Genomic DNA, 20,905 nt, shown 5'->3' with positions numbered 1-20,905 from the left:
CCCTGTGATGGGGCTATTCTCTCCTGTGTCTTATGCAGGGCAGAGAGGGAGAGAAGACGGTACCTTTGGGCATGTAAACAGAAGAACGTAGCAGTAAAGTTTGCAGTTAGTACCCAGTCTTGTAAAGGAACAGCTCATTAGTGAGTGCTAAATGTTTGTGCAAACACATTCTCTTTAAAAATTAAAAGAAGTATTTTTCTCTCCAACATGCTGCAACACATACATGTTGCCCGCAGTGAAAGTACGAAAACAGCTCAGGAGGTTGAGGGAGAGTCTTTTGGTTGATTTGTTATTTTTGCTTCAGCGGAGCCTCAGTTCACAAAATATAGCTTATAGCATGAAACTAAGCCAAGATAGCCAGGAGGCCTCTCCGAGTGACCAGACTTTTGAGGTTACATAATCTGTTTTTCTATTTTGGGGGGAGAGAAGGGAGAATGGGAGGCCAAGTACCCAAGTTCACTTGTAGAAATGGGTATAAACCTGTAAAAGTACAAGGGGATCAGATTCCAGAACCATGACTTTTCAGTATTTTAGGCTGTTGTTTCTAAAATAAGATCGTGTTCATAAACAGAACCAGAGAATACCCCGGAGGGTCAGTCCTGTATTTGATTCCAAACATTACATTGGCTCAGACTCCCCCTTTTCTGGCCTCTCCTGTTATCCCATTGAATTCATTAGAAGGTTGTGGCTACTGGCCAAAAGAAATGGTTAATGCATCCCAGAGCCCATATTGTTTGAAAGATCTTCTGAGACAGGAATTTATAGCATTGCTATAATAAAACTCAGATTTCAACATTAAAGTATAAGTCTGTATACTTGCCACACATACCAGAATTATATAGAAAATCTGAACCATGAAACTCTGAGGAAATTAGGAAAATATGCAGTAACATCTAGAAAGAGGCCATTAGGACTTGGTTATACCTTTAAGAACAACCTTAAACAAGAGATAAATCACATATGATGTTACACAGGTAGTGGCAATGGACCTAACAGAAATGCCATTGAATCACAAATCCTTTGGTTTTGCCACACTCAAGTATAGCAGTTTTAGACTGGTCTAGAGCAGTTACTGCCTTAGATAAGAAAAGATGGGATTGAGCCCTGATTTCACCCTCGCTTTGCCCCTCCATGCCTCTACCCATCTCCATGAAGGTTAGTTTATTCTTTGATGTAGTTGTTTAGTGTGTTCTATTCTATTCTCTTTTATATTATATTTGTTATTATGCATTGAAAGTATAATGAAATATGTGCTTTCCATCCCAAAAGAGTATGTATTAATCTTCTGCAGGAATTACAAAGTATTGCTTTTATAGACAAGAAACTGCATAGCTTTTTCCTGTAAAGGATTAGAAGTATAGACTTTGCCTAAAACCTTGGAACAAACCTTCATTTATGAGACAGGGGAATCATTTTTATTCCACTACATGAATTCAGCGGGCTGCCACAGGCCAGTCATAATCTGTTATTGTTTCCCTGCAACCTTGTACTATTAATTTTTCTTTTTAATGAACTGTCCAGTCTAGTTTAGCTATGGGAACTATGATGGAGCTGCAATATAAATGGTTTATGTCATGCCTTTGTCAAAAGGCTTTCCCCTACAGCACTAGAATGTAATTGAAAAGCCATTTTAAAATAAAGTAACTGAATGGTTGCAAATGCAGCTTGTCAGGAATAAAGTGGGAAAATCCTTTGCATTACATTAGATTTTACCAATCACAACTTGTGTGACTTTATTAGTGTTTATACAGACTAGTAAAGCCACATAAATTGCATATGTTTGCATGGTTATATTAGCAATTATTCCTGAAAGATACTGAAGCCATTTTAAAGAAGTTTTTCTTCCACTGTGACTGACAATGCAGTAATTGGCTTTGTTAAATACCTCAAAAGAATTAAATCTACTAACTTTTGTTTTATTTTATAGCATATGGAATATGCCCATGTTTGAGAGAGCAAACTAGCTTCTGAGTAGAATTCAAGACAGTTTTTGTTGCATAGGAAACTTTGAATGGCTGAGTACATGGCAATCTTTTTATATATAATATATAATATATAATATATAATATATAATATATAATATATAATATATAAGTGCAAGAGACATAATGTAGTTTTCTCTTATGTTTATTTTTTCTAGCCCTGGATGTGTGTGTTTGTTCTTGGAGGCCTGATGGTGTATGTTTTAATAAATGCTACTACTGTTATTGTTATTATTAAAGCCCAAAGAGAGCAACTATAGAGAGCATTTATAGTTAAAGCTGACATCAGTTTTTTCAATAAATCGCCATCAAAATTGTTTCTGAAATACTTTGATTTAGCTTTTGGTTCACACTTCTCACCTTTAAAGTAACTATGGAAATTTTGTCAGAAATTAATTTTATCAGAACACATATTTCACAACTAAAACCAAAATATTTGAAGTTGTTTTGAATCACAAGCAACTGGATTTTTGGTGAGTTTTTTAGTCAAAGTATCGATCTTTTAATGCCTTTTTCTCCTCCTATGGCCAGCCCCTGCAGTTTGTGCAGTGCAGCCTCTCCTTTGCTTAGGTAAATCTCATGCCTTGGGGGAACCTCAGGAGTTTCCTGTGACTTAGCCCAGCCAGGCTGCTCCAGCCCACGGGGCAGAGCACACTGCAGCCCAAATAGGGCTGGGATTTCCCAGAAGGCTGGGAAAATGCAGAGATGAGTCTTTGATGACTCAGTTGTTTCAGCATTTGAGCTGAAACAAGCTTTTTGTCACTGAGACCAGAATTTCAGTTCAGGTACAAGTTAGTTGTTTCCAACAACAAACTACACATTTCAACAAAGTCAAGATTCTTTCAAGGCAACAGGACTTCATAGAAATAATTTTCTGTTAAAAAGCAGGTAGGAAAAGCTAAAATGTCTATATTATGAGGTATTGAGAATATAAGAGATACGGCAGTGTGAACATATTTCCCCACTTGATGTCTTTTAGAAGTCTGTAATTTATAACAAAATAATCATTCTTCTTTGGTACCTGTTTGACCAGGAGCTATGTCTTATAATTATTCTAACAATATTTCTGAAGTTGTTTTAGCTCAAGCAAGTCTTGAAGACCACCAACAAAGTAGAGGTAACGAATTCAGACTCCATCTCGTTACATAGACTATGTGAAATGAGACTGACACAAGCAGATTGCTCTTCTTAACATTTCACTCTCAGGCCTTACTTTAAAAAGAACATAAGGATTTGATGTACTTTGGAGTGTCACCCTACTAAAACCAAAGCTTTTGTCCTCATATATGAGCCTATTTCATTTAGACTACTAATATCCATGCAAAAATATATGCAATAAGCTAGTCCTGCAGATATACTAGGTGTTTGTTCTGTGTTGTAGTTCTGTGGGTTGAAGTTGAGAATTCAAAAATTCAGGTCTTAAAACCTATATAAATGGCTACTTGTATAGAAGTGAAGTGAGACACGTAATACAGGTTAAAGCAGGCAGTTGGAGATGTAACACTTTCTGTTCAGATATGTAGGCCTCATTAAACAGGCTAGCACTGTAATAAGACAGGCTGATTCTAAGTAACCGAAAATTAATCTTCTTTCCATATGGCATTTGTACAGAAACAAAACTATACAGCAGTTTCCTTCCAAGACCTATTTTGTATGTCAGCAACACCATGTTTTTCCCATTATAGTCTAGGCTTACTATGTGAGAGTTAAAAACAAATAATAAAAAGGATGTTATATATGAAAGAGGCAAAGTATACATTATACAACACTGATTTCTATATCCAGTAAGTGAACCTAAGTTTCTCATCCTATATGAGAGGGACTTTTAAATATGGCAGTATTCTTTTTTTGGGGTCCCATGGACCCTTTATTCATATATAATGCTTTTCAGAGTAATATAATGGAGAAGAAATTTATCTGTTGTGCCTACTCTCACTCCATCTAGAACTTCAGTATAGAAAATGCAAGCAGTATAAGAAGGAAATCTCTAGTCAGGATACTCCCACTTAATAGAGTGACTGGCCATGTCCGGTGTGACTGAGTAGCCAAGCCTATGTTATAGCTCCAAATGAGCTCAGTAGTGCCTTTCTGTCTGCCCTGTTGTTCTTTGTTCCATTGACAATAGTTAAACATGAATATTTACCTTCTCAACTGTTTGATTATCTAGATACTATAACAGGAAATTTGCATTCCTGAACAGGCACAGCTGGAAACAATTTAAGAAAGAAAGATCCTTCAAAAGAAGAGAAGAGAATTTAAGAAGCATATGGATGCCCAGGTTTACATGATAATCAACAAAAGGGGTGCTTGTTCCTCCTCTTTTGCAGGGAGGCACTTCACACTCCAACCAGAGGGAACATCCCACAGTCACTCTGCAGGAAGTTTTCTTTCAGAAATGATTTGCTTGAACTCTGAAATGTAAAAAAGTCTACAAAAATAGACACAACTATTTCTCAGATAAGACATGAAAAAAACTAGAGTAGGGACCCAGTTTGTTGAATTCACTTATCTCATACACTAGTGAGAGTGATTAGCCTTCAAGTTTTCCTTTAAGGTTATTCCTCACAGTCCTTTAATTTGTAAAAATTAAATCTACTTGGAAGCGTAGCTCTGAAGTCAAGAACAAGAAGAGTAGAAAGAGGCCTGAACTAAACCTTGAAGTGAGATATAAGAAAATACCAGAAGAGGAGAACTGAAACAGTGGTGAGAAAATTCACATAACTGTGCATGGAGGGGAGACTCAGAGAAACCGAACGCATAACTAATTTAAGATATTTTTGCTATGTCTTCTTGATACCCATATACGAATTTGAAACCTAGTCAGGAAGTCTTCAGTCAAACCAAACACTCTTGAACGTCATTCTGTTGAAAAGCTGTATCTGAACAAGAACTGAGCATTGTTTGCAAAATTTGGCCCTTGTGTTTAGTGAATGACAGGACAAGAATCTCACATGCTGAGCTACAGCTCTGCCTCAGAAGCAAAGGAGCCTACACATTTCTCACCTAAATTAAATTGAATGCTGCTGGTATCACTGTCAAATACACTGTTTCAGCCTGATCCTAATTGCTGCAGTCTACCTTAACAAGTCGGTGGATACCATAAACACATATCCTATATAGCTGCTCACAAGGATGTTTAAGTATATGGCCCATTTGGCTGCCAGAAATAAGATTATCATCATTCAAGGACATTTCCACAGAAATGAAGCATCCGTCAAGCAGGACTTGAGTGCATTGAATGTAAAAACTGTGAATGAGTCAGCTAGACAAAGAGCTTTAATATCCTGGCTTTGTACTCTTTATCCTAGACAATTCAGATGGGATCATGCCTTTGATTCTGTAAAAATGATAGTATTTACATATCAATTTTCTATTACATTTAATCTGTTACTGTGTTAATTTTTAAAAAGCATGGATACTCCTGTAAGTGGACAATTCTCACCTCTGCGGAATCACTGGTTTCAGTAATAGCACAACTGAAAGTCACAGAGGATATGAAAAATTAAAGGCATCAGAGCACCAGATATACTATCTTTAGGTCTAGGGTTTTCCATACTGCTCTATTTCCACGCTTTCCACAGTCGCCTTCCCTGAAGCCCAAGAGTCTCCACTAAATTCTTTTTCTAAACCAGGTCTGAGCAGTTATATTAAGCTCAGTGGTATTGCACAAAATATCAGAGAAATAAATCAAATATGGAATTGATCACTCACTCATGTAGGCCTAGAATAAGAAAAGTATGAATCTTTTTGACTGATACAATCAAGTTGCAAGCCTAAATATTAGAAAATTTCTTATATTTCTGTTCTTCAGTGCTACATTGCTGTGAGTTTTCAAGAGGTTCTGTGATGTTTTAAACAAGAAATTAAACAACTGTGTTCCAAAAAATGCACCTTATCAAACCATGCTTTACAGACATAGGAGGATGGTCAGTGTCCTACAGCATCAGCTCTCCTGATGGACAATCAAGACCAATGGATAAACTCTATGATGCATGAGAAAGACTGGTTGACAGCACACATCAAGTGAGGGATTAGTCACTGCAGAAATGTTCCCTATATTGTACAAATATTGTAGACACTATAGAAACAAGAGACTAGCTATGCATATCTAACATCACTCAGAAGATCATACATTTGAACGTACTACTTACCTTCACCCACTGGAAACTTGTTGCCAATTTATGTAGCATATTCCAGACATTTGAAATGCCACTTAATGAGACTACGATGACAATGCAGGTATAAATTTTCTGCTGCCTCTTATCCAGCACTTCAGCTCTGGCTGCAAAGAATGAAAAGTTCATTTGAAATCCAATGCAATGCTGGTACCATAATAAAAGAAAACTAAAGTCTAGCCTATAAACTATCACAGTAGCCTAAAGAGAGTTTAAAGACTGGCAATTAAATAATACTTATAATTCCAAGGAGAAAATTAATAAATAGCTTTTTACCTTAACAGACTTACTATGGCAAGAATGTTCCCATAACTAAAATGCTGGAGGCCATATCAAAATTCCTTCACATCTTTTTCGTTATCTCCTGAAAAAACAGAGTTCTATGGAAAAATCTGTTCTGGGAACATTATCCAATACAAGACACACTGTAGGGAAAAAAAGTAACAGCTGCAGATACCATTAGCCAACAGGATGTGCTTTGAACATTTCTAAGTGCTCTAAAGGCATATTAGAAAATTAGTATTTTTACCATTATGATGGAGAAGGGAGTAGATTATTTTAGTAAGTAGAACTACCACTACAGTAGGGAAAAGATATCTAGGATAAGACATTTGAAGGGAGAAAATGAGCAAGAGGTGCCTCTGCCTGTAAGAAGTTGTTTTGATGGTTAAAATTCTTTCATAAATGGGACAGTGAGTTGAGACAGTCTGTATAAAGGATGCAGAAACAAAAAGAAACCATCTGAATCATTTCTTATGAGGTAAGTCTTTTCCTGAATTTAAATTAGTAAGTTAAGAATGCTCACAGTTTCACAGAGCAGTCCCTCATCATCCTGTGTGTTTCTGACATGTTCCCACACAAGTAAAAAATATAGTTCATGTGACTAAATGCAAAAGAAATACTCAGTGTGATCTATTGTTATGTACTGATGTAGACACTGTATTTCTCGTGCTCATTAGATACCTTGATAGACTCTTAAGTGGGTACTAAATGAATCCTAGGACTAGGATTCATTCTAGCCAAGGAAATCAGGCTAGATTACCCAGTACTTTCAGATTTATAAATTGAGAATTTCTGGTAGGAATTATTGCAAAATAGCCTCTGCAATTTGGGTTGATACCTCCAAATCAGTAATTTTCTGCAGTATTTAACTGTTAAAGGTGTCTCATCTGTATCAATCCTCCATTTTAGATGCACTTTTCAGCCCTGTTAAAGCAATCAAGTTTTCCTTGCAAAAATCATAGAATGGTTTGGGTTGGAACGGACCTTAAAGATCATCTAGCTCCAACCCCTCCACCATGGGACGGGACACCTTCCACTAGACCAGGTTGCTCAAAGCCCCATCCAACCTGGTCTTGCACACTTTTAGGGATGGGGCATCCACAGCTTCTCTGGGCAACCTGTTCCAGTGCCTCACCACCCTCATAGTGATGAATTTCTTCCTCACATCTGATCTAAATCTACCCTCTTTCAGTTTAAAGCCATTACCCTTGTCCTATCACTACATGCCCTTGTAAAAAGTCCCTCTCCAGCTTTCTTGTAGGCATAGTTCAGCAGCACAGGACAAATTTCAAAGTTGCTAGCAAAAGTGTTAAGGAGAAATGAATAGGCATTGACTGACTATTACATATTCAACATTGCAATATTACATGAACATATTTCACACTTACTCCATCAAAGGAAGAAAGAAAATCATGTGGCTTCTATTGCCAGTTGTGACTGCAGATATTGTGACTCGCTGTTTTAAATATTTGTGATACACGTTCAATAAAAAACACATTCCTATAAAGTGAATTTTGTTAAGGTAAGCTCTATGAGTTAAGGTACCTTTTGTGTGATGACCGAGTCACTAATATAAAAGCACTTGGTTTATACAAATACTCTGCACATGCAGCATATTTATGCAATTTGCTATGAAGTACATATGGCATTTTAAAATATGCTCATTTTGCAAGCAAATGAAGTTTTTTCCATAGAGGACCCTTTTGAACTAATTCACAATTCATATGAATGAATGATAAGAAAGACTAAAAATGAATAAAATTTCTCATTTTGATAATTTGTTCAATATCTTTACAGTTGACGACATCTTTACAGATGACTTTGCAGCTCAAGATTCCTTTTTGCCCAAGACATTTGAAGTTGCTTAGATAAGTATTTCTCAAAATATCCCCTTACGTATCCCTATGGTCTAATTTTTTCAAGATTTGCTTTTGCTTTTAAAAGCAGCAAATAGTTGATAATAGATACAACCTGTCCTCAACCTGACCTGCTACACTATTAAGCTTTTTTCTGTACGTACACCCGACCACCAGACGTGAAGTGCCCATGTACATAATAATTTAACTGACAAGTAGAGGCTCCATTTTCCAGTTACACTGCATTTAAACAGACATCAGAGGTTACAAATCAATATTTTTTGTAGCACTGATCATTATTTGAAGCGAATAAATCTTCATATTAACATCAAGCAAGGAAACTCCTCCAGATATCAATTTCCATTAAAAACATGATTTAAGACTGCTAAATGATTTCCATCATTACTATAGCATAAGAAATAGTTTAGCTGATTAATCGATACATAGGTAACAGATATTACTTTTACTGCATATTATATTTTTATTTTCTTATTTTCTGCTGCAGTTGAATATGGCTTCAATAGTAAGGTTCTACTAACTCTATAACCTTTACAAAAGGGAGAAAAGTCAAAAGAAAAATAACTGCTGTATTTAAAACTGCTATTTCAAAGTCCAATTATAATTACAAGAAAACTCCAAAAAACAGCCATTAAACAGTTCCAATGCTCCAAATAGATTTGACACAGTGGCACTTTAAATCAAATCTCCTAAGAAGATTTTTTTTTTTTTTTTTTTTGTAAAATAAGCCGTGGCTTCAGAGTCCGTTTATACAAAGTGACAACTCGAACAATTTTGAAATGTTGCTAGTTAGAGGGGGAAAAAAATACCCAAACCCATTGTCTCTATGGTAATTATTTCACAATGCCTGATGTCAAATGGGCAGTCCTATGGCCTAAGAAGCAGCTGAATCCTGCATTGTCCTTGCATGATAAAAAGGTTTGAAAGTCTGAAAAGCAGAGGAACGGAATCTCACAGCTTCTTAGACTTCCCTCTGAAAGGGCCATTGTAACATCATCATAAATCCTGGGCTCCCCAGGCACTTGACAACTAAAGCAGTGGACAATAGAATTCTTGTGTTGAACAAAACACTCCTTGTCTGCCAAAGGGCTTATCTGCTTCATTTACAAATGTCTTTCATTGTACCAAAATAATTCCCTATTAGAAAAACTATTAGGAACAGAACTAAATAAATATTCACAGCTTTGTAGTCTGTTTGGCAAAATGAATAAACTAATACAATCAAGGAGCATGCAAAATATGAGATTTGAATCAAGGAAACCCAAAACAACCCCAAACCTCTATTTATTTTCCTCTCTTCATTTTCCCTTTTCCTGATTGCAGGGAATTACAGTCAATACACATTTGTCTCTATAAAAAAGACCTAGGTACATTACACTCACTAAAAGAGAGGACAAATATTAGAAATTTGAAAATATCTCAGATTGGAGCAAGATTGTACCCAACGTGATTTTAAAGTTAAATATTTCCAGAAAAGCAATTACAGAAATAAACATGAGAACACATCTGAGAACTTAGTGAAATAGAGACAAAATACTTACAATCACAAAAGGATTTAAACTGTGGATTTATAACTACATATGTTTAGGTCCTTGTTACTGAGAGATACAAAGGCATTAGGGATCAGTTTCTGAAATGAAATGGTGCCAGATTATTGCAACTTTTTTCAAGCCCAGTGAAACTTCTGGCAGCTATCACAGAAATGAGTGAGACTAAAATATTCCAAATATATATATATATATGCAACTTCAAAAAGCATTTCTAACATAGTCAGAATTCCATTGTATCAGGTTTCCACATAAACAGTTATCTGATTCCAATTTACTACAAAAGTTCTTATGGAAAGACAACTTATACCATACACAATTATTAAGGAAAAACCCTCCCAATCTAAAGTATTGCTCAAGCAAACAGTACTGACCATATTCCAAGTGCCAGAGTAATCTGCATGGCTGAATTAAAACCTCAAGAAGTTGAAACCTCCTGACTGAATTATTGATCATAAACTAATTATTCAAATCCAATATGGAAACAATGTTTTTACACAGCCAAGGCAAATTGGCTGAGTGGCTGAATAGCTTTTTTTCCCATGTCTAATTATTACAAGCCTACAAAACATACAGGTATTTCTAATCTGCATATTAAACAGATATTCAAGTGGGAAAATTAAATATTCAGAATGTACACAATAAACAACAACAATACTGTTAAAAATGCAAAAAAGACTCTAACAACATTTAAAATAAAAATAACACAGGTTTAAACTCACAATCACAAGACAGAATCCAAGACTTAGGAATATGTGAGCTTTCCATGGTTCTACCATGAATTTGCAGTCTGACCCTGCCACACACTACTTAACCTTGGAGCCATTTCTAAAAGTGAACAAAGGCACACTATAAACCATTTCACTTATGAAAAATGTACTAATCAGTATAAAAATCAGAGGAAAGAGGTCTGAATTCAGTCCTCCCACATGCCAGCTGAGTGTCTCTACTGTTTGGGTGCAGAGCTTCACCATTTTTTCTCTCACCTTCTCTCCTCAGTGAATAATTAACTGTTCTAAAGATATAGGTATAAGTTCTGATTTAACATAAAGTTTAAACTTGACTTCTCGTACGCCATTTTTTGATGTTTGCTATTCTATGCTATGCATCGCCAAAGCTCCCCTCCCTATTGAAGCTGTATCATCTGTATAAATATAATTTGCATAAAGTTATTCTGATCATTTAGGCAATTCGCAAGTCAGGAATATGTCTTCAGCGATACCTGTTTCCTGCCAGCTCTCATAGTTTTCGTCTAGTTCCTACTGCATGAGACAAAACCACACCATATTTTTATATAGTCAGCAGTCTCTGTTTAGGTATAAAAAATGGATCTGTACTGAAGTTTAAGTCTCTTAGTGCAAAAGTGGCATTTAACCCTGCTAGAGAATATATATCTGGGTGCCTTGACTAGGAGGGTAGTGTCCTTGGCTATATATAAGTTGCTCCTGCAAGCCATTATCTTAGCATCTAAATAAGCTTATGCTCAGAATCACCTTCCAGGAGAATCTATCTTTTTCCACTTACTACAGGCAGCTAAGTCAAGTAATGTGAATCCCCGCATGCAGCAACCGATATAGCATCCTAGAATAATTTAGGTGGGAAGGGACCTCTGGAGGTCATCTGGTCCAACTTCACCACTGAAAGCAGCACCAATTTCAAAGTTACTTTAGGTTATTAAGGCTGTCACTTCATCAATGTTAATAGCTGAAATTAGCAGCATGACCAAGGGCTCTCTGTGTAGACATGAACCCTTTAAGAGCTTACCATCTTATGCTGAAAAACAGTCACATGAAAAGTAATAGAACAAAACAAAGGGCAAGAATTGCATTGGAAAGAATAAAAAGACAATCTTGTATAATCCACCTTATAAATACATATGTATGCACTTACAGGGTCAATTGGCAGATCGGGGCCAATGACTTTGACGACTGACCACATTTCACGGTCTGGAGGACGTTTGCACCTCTCTGTCTGTGCTCCTGAGCACCCAGAGCACCTGCAGCAGACCTAAGGTGTACCCTGTGTTGAGCAGCAGCGATGGAGGAGCACACATTTCCTTTGCCATTGGCTTTCACCACCACAATACTTGAACACTTTAGATTGTTTTTATTACCTCCTAATTCTGAGGTAGGAAAGTGTTAGTATCTGTATTCTACAGCACAGACTTCAGTCCTGGAGAAGCTAAGTTTTCAACCCATGATTCGCATAAGAAGCCTGTCATAAAATGAGGCTTAAAAACAGATTTTGAACCAAACATTGTACCATCCTGTACCTTCCTCCAGAACGAAAGAAGGACCTTGCCACCCAGGGGGATGCCTTGTGGAAGGCAGGGCATGCGAGAAAGGCAGGACACAAGAAAAGGACAAAACCCAAGGGCTGCAGAGAAAGTTTCATACAAACAAGGTTCTGTTCAAAGCAGGTAAACAGCCTGTTTCTCTTTCTTATGAACTATTCTGATCTTATATTATACTCTCTACCAAAATATTTTCCCTCAGTGCTCCCATCCCTTCACCATGCTGCTGAGTGCTGACTAACTTTCAGCAGGTTGCAACGCCACAAGCAGGGAATCGGTGAGCCTGACTGCTTCCAAACACTGTGCATTGAAAAGTAGTCGACTGTCCTGAATACTAAGCTGTTAGACGCGAAGACCACAGATGATAGCAGAAATTAACAAACTAAAACGCACAATAGCTGTATGCTCTCACAAGAGACAAAAATACATATTAACATTTTTCAGAATATTAAGACTGCAGACTAAAGCCCAAATCTCGTCTGTCCAAGGCCAAATTTAAGAGCAGTAAGAGAAAAGGTTCACGTGGGCTCACAAAGAACAAATTAGCCCCTCTCAAAAAAGCTCTTTACAGATCACATGAGCGCCCAGGCCCTGTGCTCACCCAATACAATATGACTTTCTCAGTTTTTTCTTGCTTTTGGGTCACAAATGCCTGAAGGTATACGATAGACCCTTGAGGATAAAGTCTGTATTAATTAGCTTCATGCTGCTCCAGTCCCATCTTATCCAGGTACTAAGAATACAAGTGGATTGAGAGGCCTGAAGGCAGGTATGTTCTGTCATTTTAAATATCATAAATCAAGCCCTCCATTTTTATGTTTCCAACTTCTCTGAGTTTCTTCTAAAAACTAAATTTGGAAGAAGAGGATCCACAGCAAGTAGATATATACTTTTTATACATACTTGCCTAAATAGATATATGCATGCAAATAAATCTTAATAAAAATTTTTATACAACTTTTTCATGCATAAACAAATATTTCTGTGTGCTGCACTGTATATAATTTGAATTCCCTGCATTTGGAATAAGTCTTCGTTTGTCCTCTAAAAGCTTGACTTTTAATATTTGCTGTCTAATAGATTAACTTAAACGTATGTTCTTGAACCTCTACCAGTAAAATGCTCATACATATTCTCTCTTGGATAAACATATCATATGTACAAAGCATACCAAATCAGTTACTACCATTGCAAGAGGCATACAGAATTGCTCTAAAGCTTTGTAAGTCGTGCTGGAACTCAACTTCCGCCAGCAGCAGATGTCAGACTACTAGAGTGGGATCTTGTCATCACTGAAATCATGTTATGGCAAATTTTCCCTGCAGATTTTTTTTTCTTGTTTGTTTCCTCCCTTTGCCATTTTCATATTCATATTCTTTGGTGCATTTCTTCCAGTAAACACAAATGGCCAGATCCTTTCTCTAGAGCAAAGCTACAGCAAAGACTGTCTTCACTAGCATTTGGTGCTCTATTTATCTTATCTTTCTCTGCTGCCAATTTCAGTAGGCTGTTCTCTATTTCTTTCCTCTGGCTTTCTTCTGCTCTCTTTTATCAATCTTTTCTAGTGACCTGAAAAGAAAACCTAAAAATTGAGAGCCACTGAAGTATATGCTGAATGCCCCCATTAGTCAAGCTGTAGGGGACACTCAGCACAGAAAAAAAATTCAACTAACCTTTCAAAAAATCTTTATATAAATGTTCTACAAAATCATCCTGCTGGTTCCAGGTCCACTGGAGACACCCAAGAAAGAATAATTCTGGGACATCAGAGATACCATAAAGGAGAATAGCTCAGAATTCGTCCAAGAGACTCAAGAGAGACGGAGTTCTTTGGTCTTAGAGACATTTTTTCCTACCTTCTCCCTTTTATTAATAAATAAAGAAAAGAGGAGTTGTTCAAAGTCACCACAGAGATCTGACGTTTCTGAATTTCTGTGTGCCTCATTCAACTCACTGAATATCTCTGTCATCCCAGAAAGATACATGATTCATTCTGGGAAGCCTATTGCAAACCCAGCAATGACTCTTCAAACATTTGTACAGCTTTTTAAAAAAGTTTAATTCAGTCTTATTTCTGGACTGAATATACCTCTTTTCCTATTCCTCCCCATCCTCCTCCCTAACTCCCACAGGTCATAGCTTGTCTAGATCTAGGGAGGGTGGAAGGAAGGGAAAATGGATAGTAAACTCATTTTAGGTCAACCAAAAGGCATTCAGTCTCTGTCTTTCCTAGTCATCTTTTCCTCATTTCCTTTTGTGTTTTCTCAAAGGATATTACAAGTCGGCTTCTCAATCAAGAAGACAAGGCAATGTCAAACACGTTAATTTGTCCATGAAACAGTCTTTAAGTGTTGACAAAAGAAAGCTTAAAAAATGAAGACAGACAAGCTAAACATTACTGATTCCAAAAATAAGCCTCTTTAAATGCTACATTTCAGTTTTCAGGACTGAGCAATACTGACTAACTGATGTTTTGATACTATCCCCAACAGTATATAATTTTTAAGAAATAGTAATTAAAGATACAGCAAAATATCAATGGGTAAGTATAGAACTTAGAAGATGTGCAAGCACTAAGAGCATTTCATGATGCCTGGTGTGCAGTTTCTACTCACAACTAATGCAGCTTTCCAGAATTTCAGCAATGTTCATAGTAAGGATGATATAATTTTCTACCACCTATCATTTCAGGATATTCCACTCTAGAAATTACAATATACTTCTATTTTTTATGGATTTATTTTGTCATTTGGTAACATGCCTACCTATCTGTTCTTGAGAGTTGAAACATAAACACAGATCTGTATTTCAGCTGCATCATATAATGAAGTGCTCCTAACACTGAAGTTCACAGCCAAAATTAACCAGAATATTCAACAATATTAATATTTAACATTTGTCTGCTATTCATTATGCCTCCCAAATACCACCGAGACTTTAATTTTCTGTAGTGTAATTATTATAAGCTATGAACAAGTGCATTATAAGGTTTCTTCAAAACAATGATTGTGAAATAGAAATATGCATAACCAAATAATAACAGAGCAAGTGCTCTGCATATTCAGGAGAAACTGCATAATTAGGAAAGAATTCCTACTGATATCAATGGGAGTTTTGCCTGATGGAGACAGTCCTAGGTGCTATAAAGGCATTTGCTTTAAATAAAAATAAATGAGCTCCAGAGTACTATACCAGTAGTAATCAGCTAGTAAACTCACATTCAGCCAACCAAGAAGATATATTTATGATATAATAAGGACAATCAAAAAGTAAAAAAAGTCCAAACAAACAAAAACCCCTAGCTGGTTGAAAGCTGAGAACGTATCTCCACTATTTTAAATGATGTCAGAAGTGCAGCTACTCTCTAAGTTTCAGCTGCTTTCTTTTGGGACTCAGCCAGGAGTGCCCAATGTTAATGTATCTAGACAAAAAGGAAGACTGCACATGGAAATAACCTAATGCCTAATAAAAACCAAAGAAAACTTTATAATAATGAAAAAGACCACTTTGCCAACTGTGCAGAAATGTGACTCCCCAGCAAAAGCATGGAAAGGTCTATTTGCCAAAAGCTTATCTAAAAACATATAAGTGGAACAATTTTATACAGCAGTAACTTTTTTCCTTTTCAACTGAATTGGACGGGGATGGAAGAATATTCCAGGCCATAACTTTAAGTCTCCTGGGTGGCCTTGGGCAGATTTGCTGGGAGTATCTACACAGTATATTGCTGGCAGATGTGAGCTTTTTCTGCCCAAGTTCCAAGCTGAGTTGAAGCTGAATAAATGTGGTTAGCACAGCACACTTTGCCCAACCCACCAAGTCCTACTGTGAGCCGAGGCATACGAGCTTGTGATCAGACCTGCTAATTCACATTTGGCACCGCGATAAACATGTTTGTGTAGCTCCGGTGGGCTGAGATTCCATCTGCCAACAATAGACTGTGTCAACATGCCCTCTGCTCCTCAGCTCCATCACTAAACTGGAGATAATAATTAACGCCTGTATCTGAAAATGATATTGTGAAGATAAGTTAATTTACTCTCACAATGAATGCTAAGACACTCTAAATCTAGAACCATATAGCCGCGTAGTTATCACTTAAGGGAGTAAACCTTTTTCCATATGTATGCTATGGAACTGAGCCAAAATAAGGCTATACACATACTTAATGTTCAATTTGGTGAGCTCTCTGTTTGGATAATATAAATAGATAGTCATGTCTTTGGTATTATCTTCAGGTTCATGAGACTTATGAGTATTTGACAACTCAACATATCTAAACAAACCTGTTATTTTGTTTTCAGAAAGTGTCAACCTAAGTGAGTTATATGGAAAGAAGTCACCTAATAAGTTTACCTAAGAGTGTGGACAACTTCGCTTCAACACCTTGCTCCAGTCAGTATTCACAGCAATTGTAATTATAATGTAGTTCTCTTTAACAGACAGCATTCTGCATGCTAAATTATGGCTTAACACTTCAGAAAATTCATTTGAGGAGTTTCAAATGACAATAATAAGCTTCCCCACTCCCTTTTTAAAAAGAAATCTAATTATTCATTCTGTCAATCTCATGCAAAATGTTCATCGTTTTTACATTATTGTTTACTTATTACTGTAACTGTAGTGCACAGAGAAAGAGAGAGGATGAGTAATAAACCACAGAAACTCCACTAAATGTTGGGCTTTTTTCCTTTTATATATTGTATTTTATTCATGTGCTGGTTTTATGCTTTTATTTTTCAGGGCACAGGAACTTCCCCAACCACATTTGAGAAAATAAACCTCACAATCCCCCACATCAAGACAGTATAATTTTTGTGAGTGGTTACATAAATTATCTTCCAAAATACTTTATGAAGAAATATCTTGTGGTATTGAGAAATACACAATGCTGTAACTCAAAAGGTCAAGATTTCATGGTTTAAAACACTGCACATCCACAAACATGGTACAATAGGCTTAAACAAAAATGACCACAAGTTGCAAGTTTCAGAGCAGAATCCTGTGCTGCATCAAACAGATAAATTTAGATGACAGCAGGGAAGCCCACACATCTGCACAGCATCAGGGCAAAACACCCTTTCAAAATGCACTGTAAAGGTCCCCCACGCAGGCTCATACTGGAGCATTGTGTAACTGAGTCAAGGCACAGTCACACGCTGCTCTTCCCTTCTCTTGGTATACGATAATCTACGCGTTTACCCAAGCTTGCATGGTGCAGGCATGGCCTTTACAGCCTCTGGAAACACATAAACCTGCAAAGCTGTACTTTATGCTACACAGATTTTAATAAGTGCCTTAGGAACAGGAAGTAGAATTGTATATTATCAGAAATATGAAACACAGACTGTTGGAAGTGGAGTTGTTGAGCTGTACATTTTCCCTATAGATTTCTTTGTGCCTTGAGTTTCCAGTACTAAAGATACCTCATTCCAGCACAGAAATATTTCAATTAATTAAAAATAATAATTGCAGGAAAAGATACTTACAGGGAAGAAAAAAATAATCCAAAGCATCAAAGAGATTTAGGAGCATAAATTCTATTGAAAGTCTTAAGTTCTTCTATGATTAAATCACATTGACTTTGAAAAAACTTGTGATCCTGTGCATTTGAAGATCTTCCCCCATAAGAGCAAACTCAAACCTCATAGTTAAACGTAATAAACCTACGTGTGCAATGAAACTTAAGTGCAACTGTTTGGTACCCTTCTGCAAATGTCACTTATTTTAATTTCCAAAATCAGAGCCAGCATTAGGTTTATGGTCTAAAGAGTATACTTTCCCAGAAACTATGCAGGTAGGGAGGAGATTGCAATCTGAGCTCTTGTATGTACAGGGCAAATGACTGATTAAAGATACTTCAGGGATATGACAAAATCAGGAGCATCTCAAGGGACACCACATTGCACTGTACCTGCATTTATGAATCTGCCACCTTTAGGAACAGACGTACCTACTCTCCCATGGCAGGTCAGGGGCCGTACAAGACCCCAGGCTTGCTAAACTCAGCTCTGAGTAGAATAGAGCAACTTGTGAAATAGAAAGACAAGATTAGCTGTCTTGGGGGGGGGGGGGGAAGAGGGAGCCTTAAGAATGAAGCCAGCAAGCTTTGAAGAGCCAGCAGGCTCCCATGTTAGCCATATGCCTTCATATGTCTGTTCTGTGGGAGTGTTACAGCTCCTGCTGTTCCATTCTTCACTTTTTAAAGAAAATGTTACAAGGCCACAAGGACTCACAAACATTTGTTGACATTTCTTCTGGGTCAGCCTTAGGAGGCCTGCAAGAATTTAAACATATGGCAGTATTTAGTTTCATGAGGGAATGGGTTGTTTCAGAGAAAAGCAGCATTTAGTTGCAAAACAGTTTAATCCACCATAAAGGATTTAATTTTTTGGGCCAAAATCCAAACATTTCACATTATATTTTTAAAGCAACATCAGCTTATCAGTTGAGCTGGTATTATGAAATATTTCACAATATTTTCTACTGTCCTCCACACAAATAATATCTTGATCTGGGGTTCCAGATCAAACAGATTTGATGTGTGTTTACATTTCAAAAGGGGAAAAAAAGAAGGGACCGATTTCCTACTAAAGTGAAGGTTCTTTCCCAACTTGTCAAAGGACACAGAACCATTGCCATTTTGAGCCACAAGATTACCTGAATTGGGTTCCCAGTATGTTTCAGTAGCAGTACGTATGCATTTCAAAGGAGAAAAATGGCATTTCCAAGGCTTTATCCTGTTATTCAGATGACATTGTTCTAAGTCAGTTGCTAGTAAATGCACAATAGCTCACTTGCTGGCGTTCTTTATATCTTGCTGTTAAAAAAGAAATACATCGCACACAGAGGTCTGAGCCGAGGTTTGTCTCAAGCCATGAATAAAGGGCAGCACAACGTTAAACTTACTCAGAAACGCATTGGGAACACACCTGATATAGCTATACTGACCGAGCTGCAGCATTAGGTGCGGACCATAGCAACCTACCTCACAAGTAAAGGTAAAAGCCCTGTGCAGCCTGTTTTTTCTTCAATGTTTATTTCCTTCGATATTACAGCACACTAAAAAAGGAGCTCCTGCCACCCTTTTCACTTGCATGATATTAAATAGACTACAATCTTGCCTATTAATTGTATAACACAGTATTTAAAATTAGTAATTTAAGCAGTTTTTTAGTAATTTAGTAATTTAAGAAGGTCTTGCACGGAAAACAAGGATGCAAGAGCCCTTCTCTGTTAAAAAATATTCTTATTTTTTCCAAGCTATACAGCAGACGTGGTTTTTAAAAGGTAGACCCAATCCAGAAATTATGCTTTTCCTAAAATGTTCTGTTAACTAATACCTAATCTAACACATTAACTCATATGAGCCAGAAGTTGTCAAACAAGCTACTAGCTCTTGCAAGCAGCCACAGGCGTTAGGAGCACTCGCGGGTGTCCTCGCACCCGTCCTTCCCTGCCTGGCCGAGGCAGAGCCATGCCCTGCACCAGGCAGGGACAGGAGAGCAGGGGAGGGCTGGCTGGGGGCACTACACCTGCCTCTGCAGCGGCAAAGCGTTTGCCCCAGCAGATACCTCATTAAAAGCTAACATAAAGATTGAGGAGACCATGGACTTGGGTAGGATTTCTGTGCAAGGAAGCACGCTGCAGGATTTTGAAACAATGATCCTGTTTAACAAACCCCTCTGGTTTTGAACAACATTTTGAAGCCTAAAAAGGAAGCCAAGATTATTTCGGTGAAAGCAATTGTAAGAAATTAATTTATGAATGACTGAGACGGATAAAGACATTTTATAGAAATTATAAGGGAAAAGCAAGATTATCTAATTTTAACAAGTATATTGCACAAATAAATAAAATATCTGGATGAAGAAGCTTAAAAGATATAGGTAGCATGCTTTTTGTACACGCTTCCTTTGTTGTTCATTAGCTGGCAGCAGGCAGGGTTAGGTGCATTATCTGTGTTGGTAGCCAGAAGAATGAAAGTTGCTTATATGTGTTATTTTAACCCAATTACAGACTGGAAAAGCATCAAACATTCTGAAATTTAAAATGAGTCAGAGGACAAAATGTTGTCATTACAAATTGTGTGGATATATACATGAAGTGAATAAAATTGGAAGGTCAAGTTACTTTTATCTAACTTTCATACTCTCAACAAAACTATCATGCAAATTTAGTTGGAGATATAACTGTCCAAAATGTTGCAGACCTCACCATCCTTAAGAAATAGAGCACATTTCATCTCACAAAGCTTTGCAGAAGAAAGTTTTTATAATTTTTCTAAAATTGATTATGACATTTCCTGAAAGTTACCCACCTACATTTAACCTTTATCCAAAATTACCTTTTATTCTAAACTGTTCAGTAATAAACTGCATGAGGCATTCTGATATTAAGGGAAGGTAAAAACTGAGTTTCAGAATCCAGTTATCAGCATGGATCACAAACAGGCAAACAAAGATTACTATGAGTAAGAACCAGTAACTTCAGAGGAAACAGTAAATCAAAAAAATAACTGATTGTTAGTCACCACATAACAAATCCTGATGACTTAGGGATGGGAAGATTTGTGCTCAAAAGCTGAATTTGGCCACGATGGAAGGTCCTGACTGTACAGAAGACACGTTGCATGGTATGAAGAAACTAGTGTCCTCAATGGAAATCAGCTGCAAAGATTTTAGTCAAATGCACGTTTGATGCAGTAAATAAAAATTAGTAGTTGGAAACAAATAGTGTAACACAGTAGTGC

At 37.0% G+C, this 20,905-nt stretch overlaps 1 protein-coding gene across 7 annotated transcripts in view; it reads right to left on the bottom strand.

The window, feature by feature from the left end:
• The window catches only part of CDH11 (cadherin 11), an 80,532-nt gene that overhangs the window by 32,696 nt on the left and 26,931 nt on the right, over positions 1–20,905 (bottom strand). For 4 of the 7 annotated variants that reach the window (XM_072871756.1, XM_072871757.1, XM_072871758.1 and 1 more), the window contains exons 2-3: positions 6,448–6,521; positions 6,134–6,264 (exon numbers count right to left, since the gene is read on the bottom strand). The exons of 1 other annotated variant lie outside the window; for it this stretch is intronic. The gene's annotated coding sequence lies outside the window, so the exon portion shown is untranslated. Of the gene's footprint in view, positions 1–6,133; positions 6,265–6,433; positions 6,522–20,905 lie in introns of all 7 variants that reach the window. 2 more of the 7 variants (XM_072871754.1, XM_072871755.1) reach the window with 2 other exon arrangements.

Source organism: Ciconia boyciana, chromosome 9, assembly GCF_034638445.1.
Source record: "Ciconia boyciana chromosome 9, ASM3463844v1, whole genome shotgun sequence".
NCBI lineage: Eukaryota > Metazoa > Chordata > Aves > Ciconiiformes > Ciconiidae > Ciconia > Ciconia boyciana.
Note: the sequence above shows the minus strand (reverse complement) of the source record. Positions and strands in the feature narration are given on the sequence as shown.